Source organism: Phaenicophaeus curvirostris, chromosome 11, assembly GCF_032191515.1.
Source record: "Phaenicophaeus curvirostris isolate KB17595 chromosome 11, BPBGC_Pcur_1.0, whole genome shotgun sequence".
NCBI classification, from domain to species: Eukaryota; Metazoa; Chordata; class Aves; order Cuculiformes; family Cuculidae; genus Phaenicophaeus; species Phaenicophaeus curvirostris.
Window position 1 is genome coordinate 9811044 of NC_091402.1, and position 13960 is coordinate 9825003.

Consider the following 13960-nt stretch of genomic DNA (forward strand, 5'->3'; position numbering starts at 1 on the left):
TAAATGTAATTTTTTTAATTGAAATTTAATCTTACTGTATTATTTGGTAGATTTTTAATTGACATTTGTAATAATTAATTGGTAAGCATTACAGCTTTGTCTGAAGAATTTAAAACTAAATTTGACATCGAGATTGGCCAGCCACTGCTGTGAGGTGCCTGCTGGGAGCATTTCATCATCCTCCCAGCCCCTCCTGCTGATCAGAGGTGGGAGATGATGGTCTCTTTCTTACAGTCATGAATTACATTACTAATGTATTCCATTACCACCACGCAAATGTCATGTTAATTCCTGATCATCATCAAGTCAGACAATGGTTTCCACGCTGGCACCCAGCCAATTAGCGGTGTGGAAAAATATTCTGCCAATTATATAACTTGAATTAGGTTAAGGACTCAAGAGAAAGCAAAATAAATGCTTTGAAAATACTTCTGAGATAAAATGTAAGTTGACACTGTCTTCATGTGCTATAGCCGATGTTATACAATCTGATAGGCAGCTGCCAACATTCATAACTGTTTATTAAATCTAGCCTCTCTTTATGGTGGCAGCTAAGATCTGTATTTTTACCAATATTAGGTTCATTGTGTTATGAAAAAAGACCAAAATACTTAGGAGCATTCACACCAGCTTATAAAACATATTATGTAGTATATTAAATTGTTAAAATTACTTTGTCTCTCCTCCTCCCTGCCACAGAGAAAGTTCCATGGACAGAAAAGTTTCAGAAAAACAAAGTCTTTCTGTAGCCACTGATGCTTCACAGGAGCAAGCAAGATCCTGTGAGGGCAGAAGTGCCATCTCCAGGCTGCTGCCACCTCTCCTGCCCTGCAGCTCTGCTGGGAGACGCTGGGCTGAGCTCCTGGAGTTCTACCCAACTCCTTCGGTCCCACCAATACATGTCTGAGTTAGCACAACCTGCTGCCCTGAGGGAACCCACTCCTGCTCCACAGCTGCAGGTGAATCCCTCCCTTTGGCATCTGCTCCCCAGCTATCACAGGAAGCATCACGGGCAGCAGAAGAAACCACCAGAGGAGAGGACTGTGGCAGGAGCAGGTTGTCCTAGCAAGAAAAGGTCACCACAAAGCCTGAAGGCAAAGCCTCTGGCCATGCAGGGACATGGCAGGTTTTTAACCTTCTGTTAGCTTGATGTGCGCAACGCCGAGACCTGCCGGCTGCGTGCACTGCCAGCAACTCGTTGCACAACCGTGTTCCTAGTACCACCCCATTATTTTGATTTGTTCCATTCTTAACTCAATTTATTGTACAAGCATGGTTATCTCCAATTTAAAAACGTACACAGTACCAGTTCCTCGACTTTAAAAATTTATAACTATGAGCAATTTGTTAAAACCTTTTACCGTATCTTTCTGTCTCATTTTCCTAGGTGCTGCAATGAAGCAATTCACTGTTCTGGCTGCTTACCCTGGATGACCTTTGCCTGCCATAAAATGGCATACAACTAAATGCTCTGCTTTAAATAAAACCCTCGCTTCTTCGAAAGGCCCAACGTATTCAGCCAACACAATCAGCAGAAACCACATTTGGTTACTCAATAAGCTGGAAACTTCTATAACGCGTACGGCAGTGAATGAATTCCTGACATCGCCAGGGACACTCGAGTGGGGAACAAGAGAGACCGCCGAGAAGTGGCTCTTGCTACAGCCAGAGAAAGGATCAGTCCTTTAAGCTGAACTCTCAAGGAAAATGAGAACAAAAACTGAATTAGCTCAACACGTACCCTCTGCAGTCAGCACATTGCTAGGCAACTTACCATCTCTTGATAGAATTATGGTGGAGGGCTGGTCGTACGTCAGGGTTAAGATGAACACAAGCACCAGTTTTGGCCAACTGCTCCTTTCCAGTGGGACTGGCTCAATGCTCAGTCATTTCATATTACTGTTCTACAATACTTTCTAAGCACTCAAGAGAGTCTAATGCTTTCAAAAGGTATTTTAAAGCTATTATGTGACACAAAAATTTTAAGATAACTGGAACTAAGTGAATTTTAGGAGGAATAGCACAAGTCTTTTATTTTTCGAGCCAGCGTTGGCAGAGTTAACAATCCTTCTTTTTGTTGCTTTTGCTTTTTAATATCGAAGCTATCCAGAGGGCACACTACTCAAAATGCTTTGTCTTTACTCCAGATGCCAGTTGGCCACAGCTCCATACTTCCATGACTCAATTTGGCGTTCTAAGAGGCTGTTTCAAAGCACCCCAGTCCTTCCATTTGTCACCACTGAGACCAGACACAAAGTCTCATTACCTGCAGTGTCACAGGGCTATCACAATAACCAGCAATGTCGCACTTCACCTGTGCCAGCCTTAGAAGGGCCTTGATCTTTCAGAGTGACTTGGATAGCAAGATTTGGGCTCTGGGGCTTATTTACTTTATCTACATTTACATTATTAACCAAATGTACAGACTGCTTTAAATGGAGACATGTGCCTTGCATGTGCCCAAGATTTCAATAAGCATAAAGAAATAATTAATTAGCTAACCACTGTGATTAAAATCAATTGATTCAGATGAGACAGATCAGTAAGAAACATTTGCGCACTGGAGAAGTCTGGAGTTGGTCCCTGTTCAGGGATCTCAGTCTCATCAGTGAAGTTGAGAATTCAGACATGAAGGAAATGGTAAGAATCTCTCTCCTGCATGCACACTTTGAGCTGCCATATGGGTTTATTCAACTGTTTACTACACCAGTTGGTAAAAACTGAACAGCTATTATAATCTTTGCTAAATGACATGGTAATTATGCTACCTCTGGAAAAAAAAAAAAGGAAAAAATGGAAACTTTAAAAAAAAGTCACAATTCTCTGATGTGTGAATTTCTCGGGTTTTATAATCTTTGAATTGAAATGCAATTCCTAACACACAGAGTGATATTAAATACAAAATAAAACCAGGAATTTATTTTAAAAAGCAACTTCTGCCCCCATTTCCTACACAATTTAATTACACAGATTTCCTGGTTTTGAAAGATTTCCTACACAGATTTTCCAATTTTCCTGTAAAATCAGAAGATTCTTCTTTTCCCAGCCTCTCAGTCTTCTGACTAATGAAGAAATATTGTCCCATCCCTCACCCCAGTTAATAAGAGTGGAAATGAGGAGCAGGCAGGCATGAGAAGACTGCATGGGAAGGCTCCCCGTGCCAGGCTGCTGGGGACAGGGACTCCAGGATAGGCATAGTCACCACTAGTTTGGCGCAAAAGGAATCGACATGCTTCTCGGGTGGTTAGCGCCACAGGGAAATGGCAACTGCCACATAACAGAAAGGGGGTTGCTCCACACAACCCTCTCAAGCGTGACCAACCAAGTGCATCCTTGCCAAAATTCACTGAATCATAGAGTCATGAAATGGTTTGGGTTGGAAGGGACTTTTAAGGTATCCAGTCCCAACCCCCCTGCCACGGGGGAGGACACACCTTCCACTGGATCAGGTTGCTCAAAGCCTCATCCAACCTGGCCCTGAACACCTCCAGGGATGCGGCATCCACAACTTCTCTGGACAACCCGTGCCAGTGCCTCACCACCCTCACAGGAAAAAAAAATTGCTATTACAGGCTTTGTTCCTCTAGGCTGGGCATTGCAGCACCAACGCCACACTGAACAGGGCAAGCGTGTGCGACGAGACAGCTCTCCTGTGTACCGTGACACCATTTTGTCACTGGGATGCAAGTACAGCAAGCAGTGGAGCTAATTATTTGTTGGCAATGGCTCCTTTGAGAGTCCATCACGTGACGCATGATGAAGTCCATATTCATATTTAATCACAACATGAATTGCCCACATAAGCACACTTAGACCCTGTCTGTCTGCAAGGCTTCAGTTTTGGGCAGTATCTTCGTCTGCATCACTGAACTCCAGTTTCACCACCAAAGACCTCACAACTTATAGGATCTGAGGGGATGGAGAGAAGAAAAGGGAGGATTTTTTCTGTATTGATCATTTTTGGTATTACTGCTAATTCGTCACAATGAAGGTCTTTTGGAAAAAGAAAGAAAAGAATAATGGTGACTTGCTTTTAAGCACAGCTAGTAGGAAAAAAAAAGAAACCCCAAACCCCACAACACTAAAAAATGGAGAAAAGGATGAGAGCAAGAGAGATTGTAAGAAAGAATATGTGAGAGTTACTGCAAACTCAGGTTTGACGACTCACCAGTTTTACTTGCAGGCATCACACATATCCACTCATGACTCAGGGCAAATATGGGAAAGGATCGAAACCCTTATCATGGCAAATGTCTCTGGAAGCTGGAGTCACTCAGAAAAAATGTTCTCAGGAGACTGAAAGACAAAAACATGTTTTAAAACTTCACTCAGTTAGAATCATATCAAAGCCTACCATTTTCCTTTGAAAATAAAAGTTGGTTACAAATGCTGGAGGTGGGGGGGAGCATTACAGGAGTATTTCTACATATCAAACATTATTGCACAGTAGATTTTACTTGGCTTTAAATAAAATTGAAGCTTACAATATTAAGAAAGGTTTTTAAAGACACACTTATTTCACATTTCCAAGGTGCTACTCTGACAGGCAAGTTTATGTTCCTTCAAAATACCAAGATGTGTCACCATCCAAGTCCATATTCCGCTCAAAAACACTGCGCTGTGCACAAAATCCAGATACTCTAACCTACTTTGCATTATCAAAATTTAACAGCCACTGAATTTCTGAAGTATTTGCTCTCTGCCTTCACTCACTGTATCCTGATAAAACCTTAACAAAATGTGGAATCTCTTGTTAGCAATAATCTTTCCTCTGAGATAAGGCAAAACACATATAAAAACTATTTGATGTTCAGGGTGAAAAGGCAAAATTTGCAAACATCAGTTAAGAATGTTTTTTTCCCCAGCTATTAGTAACACAGATTGAGTTTAAGCTTAGCTCAGAGGGAACTGTTTGCTGTACAAATGAAACATCCATTTTACTCATAAGGATATTTTAAAATAAATCTGTAATTTCTTCCCTGATCCACACTAAGTAAAAACTCACATTCAAAAATTTGAACAGAGGTGTTCCCAGGGCTTTTCTGCATCACACCCATGAAACCACACAGGATTTGAACAGCAGCTCTGATGCTGCCCATACTGGGGAAGGACACTCACTGCCCTAACAGAGGCACCAACAGCCGGGAGAGCCTCTGCTCCCTGGACCACCACGCAACAGGGACCTGCACCAACAAACCCCACAGAAGAAAACAAACTTTGCAACAGGTGAAGATGTCCTGAGGGACCGGGGTAGCAAAAAATAAGAAAGCAAAAATCACATCAGGTACTTCTGACCTCTTTATTCCTCGATCCTCTCCATCCACAGCTTCCCCATGGCTGTTCCCTGTCTTCCCACACCTAGTGCTTGGGCAGTAGCAAAACCTGCCGTGTCCAAATTAACCTCGTGGAGTTACTAATTTTGGCAGCCCACTGAGAAACATTTGGATGCTTCTTTCTTAGCAACAACTGCATGAAATTTTGTAAGGTAAAAACCAGGTACTTCTCTGGCCCTGGGGCTTTCTCCCATTCTTTGCTGAATGCAATGCAATGGCTCAAAGATCACAAGAGTTCAGAAATCTAAATATAGAGATTATGTGACCCTATTATAAAAATGTGCTACACAATAAAAATAGATCCAAGAGGGTTTTTTTTAAACAGCATTTATGCTAAACGTGACTTCTTTCTCAGAAACACTGAAATACCTGCAGCAAATCGAAAGCAACCTGCATCTCGCATCACTTGTATTTTATTCATGAGGAGCGGAGCACTTGAGAGAAGGAACTGAGCAGTGTCAGAAACACACATCCAAGGCTCACTTTATTGCTGCGCTTGATGACAGATATGCAGATAGGTACGTAGCCAAGCAGAAAGCTGCATCTACACGTGTTGGGGCAAGATTCCTCCACCTGATCTGCTACACCGCAGTATGCAATTGCTTAGTAATCTTTATCCATGATATGTCCATAAAGCATGGAAGTATTATTAGCCCCGTTGAGAAGATGAGGAATCAAGATTCATTTTGGCTCATGCTTGCTTAAAACATTGCATCTTCTCTTGAGACTTTCAAGGCAAAATGACTTGTTCAAATAATATATTTGGTCTGCAGCAGATTAGGGTTACAGTGTACAGAAGCACTGTCCTACCTCCAGATTGCTCTTTGCCTTCACATCCCTCCTCAAGCATAAGGGGTATCTTGGCATCTTTGTGCCATCAAGCAGATTTAAAAGGTGGGAGAGCTTCTGCACAAGGAACAAAGAACAGTGTTGGGAGTAGGTAATGACACTGCATCCCGGTTTGGCCTGAACTTTGATGGTGCACCTGGAAAAACTCATTTTTTAATTATGACATCAAAAACTGACCTCATGAAAATATTCCACAAGAGATTTCTTCAGCCAGGTTTCCCAAGGGAACGAGGCTTATGGGATCACCATATATTTTCTGTGCCCAGCCCCACCTGCATCTTTTGAATCCTTTGGGATTAGAACAGAGAATTCCCAAAGTCATGAATTCTTGTCGCATAGAGTCTGGGGCTTGCACCACTGGAGGCCTCCAAAACCATTTGATCAGCAGTCTCCCAATAGCCAGCTCGCTCACGGCCACACCGCCAGCTCCAGTTGGAGATATGCCAGAAGGGAGTCCAGGGCGGCAGTGGATCATGGAGGCAACTCAGGCACTTCCACGGACCTCAGTGTAAGAGAACCTGGGGAAACCACGCATATTGCTGAGAGGAAGGGTGGAGGAAGGAGAGGAACAGATAATAGATCAGTTCTGATAAGCTGAGGCATTTAATGATACACCCACGCACTTGAGTTCGATCTGGCATTGACAAATTGAAACTCTTAATGATGTGCCCACACATTTGAGCTGGACACTCCTCTTCTACAACTTTCACAAAAATAGCCTGCTGGGTTAAAGACAAGAGAAGCCTTGATAAAGCTGAAACGTGAGCAAAACTCTTGACCAGTCTTCGGCAGACTTCTCCTCCAACAGATTCTTTGATGTGGCCTTCAGTACAGACCTTCTCCTGCACTGCCTTGCTCCCATACAGATTCTCTGAAGGCTACAGCTAAATAAGGGGCAATGAGATACAGTAGCTTTAGAAGAACTGAAGTACAAAGTCAATCAAACCTTGAAACAGGAATCTGGGCTTCATTAATTCCAGCAATCACAACAATTTTATTATCACTGCATTAATCAGAACAGGAAACCTATTAATCTACCCCCAACAAAAATTAATCTTAGTAATATTGAGCAGATTTGAAAGACAAGTTTTAATATTTCACTATTTAAATCTCAAAGGCATACAGCTCAGATGATCTAGCAGATCGCTACAGACTTCATCTCATCTGCATGAGGTCAGCCTTACCACCGTCACCTTTCTTTGATGCTTCCAGCCCTCTTCTTCATTCACACCTACCCTGAGGTCCGACTGCTCTCAGGGCTTTTGAAGCAACCAAGAGCATTATGTCATACAATAAACTGCAAAACTGGCTGCAGCAGTTGATGCAATTCAGGAGTTGTCAAGGGTTTAGGGCAACAAAGCTGGTGAAAGGGCTGGAAGGAATGTCCTGTAAGGAACAGCTAAGGAATTTGAGTTTGGAGGAGATTGAGGGTAGACCTCATTGCTCTCTATCGCTTCCTGAGGAAGAGACATTGAGAGGGAGGCGTTAATCTCTCCTCCCTGCTATTGAGGGATAGGATGCACTCAAACGGTTCAAAGCTGCATGAAGGAAGGTTTAGACTAGACATTAGGAAGCAGTTCTTTACCTAGAGTGCAGTCAAACACTGGAACAGGCTTCCCAGAGAGGTGGCCAATGCCCAAAGCCTGTCAGTGTTTTAAGAGGCAACTAGTCAATTCCCTTAACTTTTCATCAACCTTTAAGTGCCTCTGACATGGTCCCCCACAACATCCTTCTCTCTAAATTGAAGAGATATGGATTTGATGGGTGGACGGTACGGTAGATAAGAAACTTGTTAGATGGTTATATTCAAAGAGTAGTGGTCAATGGCTCAAAATCCAGATGGAGATCTGCGACAAGTGGTGTCCCTCTGGGGTCCGTACTGGGACCGCTGCTGTTTAATATCTTCATCAATGATATCGACAGTGAGATACAGTGCACCCTGAGCAAGTCTGCAGATGACAACAAGCTGAGTGGTGTATCTGCCACACTGGAAGGATGGGATGTCATCCAGAGGGTCCTGGACAGGCTGGAGAAGTGGGGCTGTGAGAACCTCACGAGGCTCAATAGGGCCAAGTGCAAGGTCCTGCACCTGGGTTGGGGCAATCCCCAATTTCGGTACACAATGGGGGATGATGTGATTGAGAGCTGCCCTGCAGAGAAGGACTTGGGGGTGTTGGTCAACGAGACGCTCAACATGAGCCAGCAATGCATGCTCACAGCCCAGAAGGCCAAATGTATCCTGGGCTGCATCAAGAGAAGCGTGACCAGCAGGGTGAGGGAAGGTATTCTGCCCTTCTATTCCTCTCTTGTGAGACCTCATCTGGAGTACTGTGTCCAGTTCTGGAATCCTCAATGTAAGAAGGATATGGAGCTGTTGGAACGAGTCCAGAGGAGGCTACAAAGATCATCAGAGGGCTGGAGTACCTTCCTTATGAGGACAGGCTAGGAGAGTTAGATTTGTTCAGCCTGAAGAAGAGAAGGCTCTGAGGAGACCTTACACTGCTACCAGATGTGGCATCATAACAGAGCCCAGATCCAAGGAGAAAATGGGAGGCACTGAAAAGTCCTCACAAAATGATGGCAAGGAGAAGGATAAATAGGAAGATGCTAAGGAAATAAAGACAAACAACAAATGTGACTGAAAAAGGAAAACCACCCAAAATATCTCCAGATACCCATGCTCTGCCTGGGTTGGGTGACACAGACACAGACAAGCACACGGCTGCAGTTCTGTTGCTGCTCCTCCGTCAGTGGCAATAGTTGATGGACACATTATTTTTTTACTTGGCCAGATTTTCACTGAAGCAGCTTTCACCAACGTACATACACATACACACAGATATACACACACCTTGGGACTATATTTGGCACAATACATTTCAAAGCCTGATTAAAGGCAGAACTTTAATCATCTTATGCACCACTCACATTAGGCTGTTTACTGACTGCAATCAAACTACAGAACACTGTTTTAACTAATGATTTCTCAAAGCCATGTTGCACAAAAGAAAACAGGTTCAACTTGTACATCAGTGCCTGAGATTGCTCCAAAACAGACAACTGTATGAAAAGTTGTGCCCATGTATACATATATACAAAACTGTTTTTAAGTGACTGTTTTAAATTAGAATAAATCTGTGTTCCACCAATTATGCTTTGAATGCACGGCTGATACTGTTAGCTCTTTTAAACAAGCGGCATAATAAATGCAAAAATTCAAATATTTTAGAGAAAATACTTGGAGAGTTGAGACATTAATTTTGCCATATACAATCTGTTTCACAGGGATTTAAAAAGCGTTATTGCCACCCTGGGTACATTGGAATAAAGATGAAACCACCATGTTTTCCTATTTACATATTAAAAATTACGTGCCTTCTTGGTACAGACTACCCAGCTTGCTGACATGTAACTCTGTTGAAAACAATTCAGCCTGCCTAGAAAATGCAAAGCTCAAACTAGATGCGTCCTTGCAAGAATTACTGCACTCTAACAGGTTGCAAATGGCAATAAAACCCACTGTTGTCTTGTTTATCCTCCCCTCCACCAAGTGTCCTGGAGGAGCAAGACAGAGCAGCTGCAGCTCCCCAGGGCCCTGCCTAATGATGGAGCTGTTTACCAACCACCACCAGCAAAATAAGGCGATTGGGATCTCAGGATGTCTACATCCAGGAAAAAAAAAATTAAAAAGAGAAGGAAAAAAAACCACAACACCAAAAACACCCCAAACAAAAATGCCCTACCATCCCTACTTTTATTTTCACCTCATACACCCATATTTGATTGTAGCTTGAGATGCTTAGCAATTTCCTAAAATCTTTCAATGCAGATACAATTTTTCCAAACTATATAACCTTTTTCTGTTTTATGCTTTTCTTTTTTCCTTTAAAGAAATTGCCATTAGAAATACATGCCCCAAGCATCCTTAAAAAGACCACAAATTCTGCTTGCAGGGTGAACTTCACTGCACCAAGAGGTAACATTTGTTCTCCCCTTTCAGCTGGGATCCACCTCAACTTTTTGATGTTGGTTGGAGCTTTTATTTGCAAATAGAACAGAGCTGCTTGGGACAGAGCTCCTCCGGAGCATGCCATGTGGCCTGCACAGATGTTCCTTTTATTCCCGTGTCCCACAAGGCTCCGTGCCTCACTGGTGTTAAACAGATTACGCAAGTAGAACACTTGATTTTGTATGTCCCCCTTTTTTCCAACAGTTGTCTAATTTACTCAACTCGTTTTCCTCCCCTTCCCCCTACAATTGCTACAGAAAACACACACGCAAAAAAAAAGGCAGAAGCAAAGAAGTTTCTCCTCCAAGATCAGAATTTGCAGAAATGCTCAGCATCCGCAAACAATGCAGAAAGGCAGGAGAACAAAACTCTTATTTGAACGTAGTAGCAACCAGCTCATTACATGCCAGGTTCCTCTAAAAAAAATTTGTCATATCTCAGTAACACCAGTCGCTACAAGTATCATAATCTCTCACCCTGATTTAAATGTACAAATGAGAATTGAACTTTTTTTTTTAAGAAAAAGAAAGAAAGAAAAAGGGAAAAAAAAAAAAGCCCTAACAGCAATTATGGCTGCTAAGCTTTCAAAAATCCTTGAAAATCTGGCCTTCAACTCAGTCACAAAGAAGGGGCTTAATTTCCCGGCTGTCAGGCATCCCAATCAACAATTGAAGTCAATGGGATCTACACAGTACCTTATTAAAAAAAAAAAAGAAAAAAAAACCAAAAAAAACCAACAAAACCTGGAGCCTAAGAGGCCCATTAAGCAACTTCGACAACCTCGCTGCAGAACACAGCAGCTATACACAGCTTTGTACATCAGCCACTTTGCTCTCACGCTTAATTTGATTAATCATTTTGGTATTATCCCCAATTAGAAGAGTGTCTAACAGGAAAAATTAAAAAAAAAACCTTGATTAAGACTAAGACGCAGGAGCAACCAGCAGCCACTGCACATGCAACTACTTGGGACTTCTGGCATTTGCCAAGGATGCAAAATTAAAGCTAAAAATTGTGGGCAAATACAAAGGCATTGGTGTTTCATCCAGACTGTGGATTTTGAATTTATTTTTTTTTTAATAAACTGAAACTGAATTCCAGATGTTGAAAGTTGGGAAGTAGAAACTGCTTTAGCTGTAAAAACAGAGAAAGGTGAGACAAAAAAACTCTACTGAAAAAGATAGTAATTCTTAGGGATGAAAGCGAAGACCATGCAACCCTCCCCAATGATGGGGGTGGGACAGGATTTTCCCCCTCTATGTCAAACCAGGGAGCGGCACAAGGATTTGCCTGGAGATTCTTTTTAATAAGGGACAGACTGGAGCAGAAATCTCTGGGAACTCCCTCAGCAGGGAGGGAAATGCACCTCCTCGGCATTTCTGATGCTGTGGCAGACGGGAACAGATTCCACTGGGACCCTCCAGCACCCACGCCTTGCCTCCTACAGCTGGTACCTGGCACCTCTACCTGTGCAACACCACCAAGGCAGGGGGGAACTTGCGGATGCACCAGACACGAACAAGCACATCCCAGAAAGATGCACAAATCCACTGTTTTCCTTCACCAAATACAGAGTCCAAATCTTCCCTGGCACAGCAGAGCCATGCGTGAAGCTCTAGGGTGTCCTTCAGCACCCAAATACAATCCAAATTTGGACCTGCATGAATGATTCTTGTTTTAATATAAGAGCTCAGTCACCACCAACATTCAGGGCTGCGGAAAGCAGAATTCAGGGCAGTATATTGAGATCACTGGTTCAATCCCTGTTTATTTCCATCCCAGTATCCACAGTGCTCTGTGGATGACCATACAAAATCATGAAGTATCCTGCAGCATACCATCAGCTCCATCTCAGGAAGACAGTTGGTTTCACCCTAAAATTCAAGGACAGCAGCAAATGTTTGGATTTTGATAAAAGGGAGAATATTCATCAGCATACCTCACCAGTGATGCAGTCAAAACCTGCAAACTTAGTCACAGAAATATGACTGGGCTTGTCTGCTGCCACAAAACAAAGTACCGTCTAGTGGTTAAAACGGGAGGACATGATTCAGGAATGCAAGCCTTTTCAAAGAAGAACTAAAACACATGATTAAGTGCTGTTGAAGTCAATAGGCTGATTCAGAGACCAACTTTTGGAGCGATGGATAATACTCCCCGCATTGCCATATGGCTCTCAGTCAAACTTCCTAGAAGCATTTGCTAATACTGGGTTCCACCACAGCTTTTGGGAGGCCTGCTTTGCTTTTGCTTTTTTTTTTTTTTTCTTCCCTCCTTTCTTTTTTACAATCAATGTCTGGGATGATTTTCACCCACTCCGAAGATCCTCCAGGCTCTCACTGACTGAGAGCGATGACCCAACCATGATTACTGCAGGGTGGTTCAGATCTATGCATTTATCAGTCTCAAATGAAAGGTTATCTATAGATAATAAATAAATGCAAATGCATGTTATATAATGTATATAGATATTAAATAAATATGTAATAAGCAAATGCAAATTTATTATACTTTAAATGCAATTTTTGTCATGTTTCTGACCTGTAAATATTTCACTTCTCCTGCCAGCTCACCATTCACTGCTACAGTAAAATCTTCTGTGGCAGGTTTGCTATTTCTTATCCTTCTAATCTATACTGTGCACAGATAGCAGCCACTTGCCATAGCCTCCCGTGAAGCGGTGACAACAGCACGGCCACCAAGGCTGACCCACCAGGCAGGCCACCCCATGCGATGCAAACCACATCCCCAAGGTTTTCCGTATCTCCCAGGAACGCCATCCAACAGCACCTCCTGCTCCCCAGCCATCCTCAGTCCTGCCAATACAAACAAGCAGCAAACCAAACCTTTTGGCAAGATGAACGGCTACCTATCAGCATGCAAGCTCATGTTTGCAGCAACTCAGTTAAATTTTTTATTTGTACTTAGAGGATGGGGAAGGGAAGGGGGAGACCACTGGCACATCCACCCACTGACTTTTCATGCCCTCCGCATGACACCCAACTGAAACAATCCACTAATTTTGCACGTTTCCTAATCTTTGCAAATGCTGAAAAGTTATACTTTACATTTAGTCACAGAATGGAGAAATAAAACAAGAGCCCAGTGAATTCTTGTTGGCTTTTTTTAAACACTTCATAGTACAGACAAGGCGTAACATCATTTTTAAGCAGTTCAAGAATACCTTGTTACTTTGTACAAATAAACACGTTTGCAGCCTAAGTCAGCCCTTCCAGCCATCTTGTCTTTAAGGCAATGGGGAAAGAAGAGGCACTACAACCTAAAATACTTTTTCTGGCTATTAAAGCATTTCTCCTTATTCAATATCTAAATTAAATCAAATGGAGTATACCAAGTAAGCCCATAAGACACAGCGCACGATGCAAGAGTCTTAAAATCCTTATCTCCTGAGCACTCCAGCTTAAAGGCTGATGTTTTATGTTCCCCTGCAGCGCACGGGGATCCTGCTGGCTTGGCCAGACTGGGATAATAAGCTTCGAATGACCAAATGCAACTGCAACTTTAAAAGTAGGAACCAAACCAGACACAACAAACCACAGAGCAGCCGCCCTAGCCTGGCCTGCGCTCACCCAACACTGCAGTTCCCTTGCCACACGCTCCCTGCGCGGCAGCCGGCTTCGCAGCGCTGCTGATAAGATGCTTCTGAGTACAAGCCTAGAAGCTGGGTCGTTAATCACAAGATATTTAACCCGAGATGCACAGGGCGAGGAAGGCAGAAAAGCCAGCGCTTGCTGATGGAGCGACAGAC

General features: G+C 42.9%; 1 protein-coding gene across 3 annotated transcripts in view; it reads right to left on the bottom strand.

The window, feature by feature from the left end:
* The window catches only part of FOXP1 (forkhead box P1), a 387025-nt gene that overhangs the window by 336959 nt on the left and 36106 nt on the right, over positions 1 to 13960 (bottom strand). For all 3 annotated transcript variants that reach the window (XM_069866021.1, XM_069866026.1, XM_069866025.1), the window contains one exon: positions 4169 to 4296. The gene's annotated coding sequence lies outside the window, so the exon portion shown is untranslated. Of the gene's footprint in view, positions 1 to 4168; positions 4297 to 13960 lie in introns of those variants that run through there.